Here is a 2,283-nt window from a genome sequence, read left to right as displayed (position 1 = left end):
AAAAAAAAAAAAAAACAGATATACATCTTTAACAAAAACCCAGTATTTTCTTATATCATATTTTTAAAATAAAGATAGGCCAGGTGCAGTGGCTCATGCCTGTAATCCCACTGAACTCAGGTTCGAGACCAGCCTGAGCCAGAGCAAGACCCTGCCTCTAAAAATAGCCCGGCCTTCTGGCAGGCACCTGTAGTTCCAGCTACAATGGAGGCTGAGACAAGGGAATCACTTGAGCCTTGAAATCTGCGGTTCTGAGAGATATGATGCCAGAATGACAAAGTGAAACTCTGTCTCAAAAAAATGAAAATAAACCTAAGATAAAAATAAAAATAAAATATAAAAAAAGTTCACTACGGTAATCTCTCAGACTTTTTATATAAAAACTTCAGAATACATTTCACCTATCATAGTCAAAGATGCCAAAGATTTCACTTATTAAATAGCTACAGTATAGCTTACAATGGCACAAATACATTTAATGCAACTATTAATATTTCAACTTTTGTTAATAGAAAGAACTGCCTGGTTTGAAAGATACTTATATGTGGTCATTAAAACTCAATAAATAATTCAAGTATGTCATATAAAGGCAGGCAATTCATCCAATATCACTATAAAACCAAAGGCATGAAAATAAAGGCAAAAAAATTCTGTTTTTCTATCTTTCATTTACATAGGTAGATATCAGGACATTACTGCAGAAAATATAACAATCATTACATATGGTTTCACTAGAATATAATGGAGTTTCAGAAACTACAAAAGATGTCAAGATCCATAGTTTGCTTCATCAAATGCTTTTCTAGCCCGTTTCAATTCTTCATTCATAGTAAGCAAGTCTTTAACCCTAGCAAACTTTCTGGGGTCCTTTCAAATCAAGAAGACGATATCTTCAACTTGTACTTGACCTTGTCTTCCAGTTGACATTGCCTTGTGAGTCATTTCAGTAATGAATTCTATGACAAGGTCTTCAAGAATATCTACTGACTCAGTATAAGGATTCTGATCATCTCCAAAACCATACATCATACATCTCAATTCTTTTGAAAAAAGTCTCTTTCTTTTACCCTGTCCACCGTCTACACCTCCTCCAATTTCTTCATTTTCTTCCTCAAAAGCGGGGTGTTCTTCCTCATCCGCCATCCCATCAGCCCGCCAGCCTACAGTACCCTGCAGGGTCCCCCCTTGCATTTTTATTTTCATCTAATTAAAAATACTTTCTAATTGCCCTAGTTACTTTTTTAACTGTTCCTTATTTTAAAATGTCTTTAATTTCCAAATATTTGGGATTTTCCAGATAGCTTTCTGTTACTGATTTCTAGTTTAATTCTTTTTTTTTTTTTTTTCCTGAGAAAAAGTCTCACTTAGTCGCCTTGGGGTAAAGTGCTCTGGTATCACAGCTTACAGCAACCTCAAACTCTTGGGCTCACGTGATCCTCCTACCTCAATCTTTTGAGAAGCTGGGATATAGGTGCCCACCACATCTCCCTGATAGAATAGTTCTTCTATTTTTATTAGAGACGAGGTCTTGCTGTTGCTCAAGCTGGTCTCAAACTTGTGAGCTCAAGGGATTGGCCCGCCTAAGCCTCACAGAGTGCTAGGATTACAGATTTGAGCCACTGCGCCTGGCCTACATTATCATTTCTTTCAGGTAAATACCTAGGTAGAATATTTGTAGATTGCATAGAAAGTATACTTCTAACTTTATTAGAAACTACCAAACTGTTATGGAAAGTTCTTGTGTCATTTTAAATTCCCACCATGAATGTATGAGAGTTCTAGTAGGTTCATATCCTCACCAACACTTGATAGAGTCACTTCCTTTTTTTTTTTTTTTTTTTGAGACAGTCTCACTATGTTGCCCTTGACAAGGTGACATAGCTCACACCAACTTCAAGCTCTTGGGCTCAAGCGATCCACTTGCCTTGGTTTTTCTATTTTTAGTAGGAAGGGGGTCTTGATTTTTGCTCAGGCTGGTCTTAAACTCATAAGCTCAAGCAATCCACCCAGCTAGGTCTCCCAGAGTGCCTGGATTACAGGCATGAGCCACCGTGCTCAGCCTCTATGTCCTCTCTGTTGCTACTTTGTCTATTTTAGGTACCTCATTTAAAAGAAATCATAAAATATTTTTTGTCTTTTATGTCTGGCTTATTTCACTTTGCATAATTTTTTAAGATCCATCAAAATTGAAACATGTATCAGAATTTCTTCCTCTCTAAGGCTGAATAACATTCTGCTATATGTATGTACCATTTCTGTATCCATTCATCTTTTTTTTTTTTT

General features: G+C 36.4%; 1 protein-coding gene and 1 pseudogene across 2 annotated transcripts in view; one reads left to right on the top strand and one right to left on the bottom strand.

The window, feature by feature from the left end:
- Positions 1 to 2,283, top strand: part of ZNF567 (zinc finger protein 567) — a 28,386-nt gene that overhangs the window by 16,067 nt on the left and 10,036 nt on the right. The window lies entirely within an intron of this gene.
- On the bottom strand, positions 743 to 1,143 carry LOC105887647 (annotated as a pseudogene).

The sequence above is a fragment of the Otolemur garnettii genome, unplaced genomic scaffold (genome assembly GCF_000181295.1).
Source record: "Otolemur garnettii isolate 467f Iridium unplaced genomic scaffold, OtoGar3 scaffold00100, whole genome shotgun sequence".
NCBI lineage: Eukaryota > Metazoa > Chordata > Mammalia > Primates > Galagidae > Otolemur > Otolemur garnettii.
The sequence above is the reverse complement of the archived record's forward strand: the minus strand, read 5'-3'. Positions and strand labels throughout refer to the sequence as shown.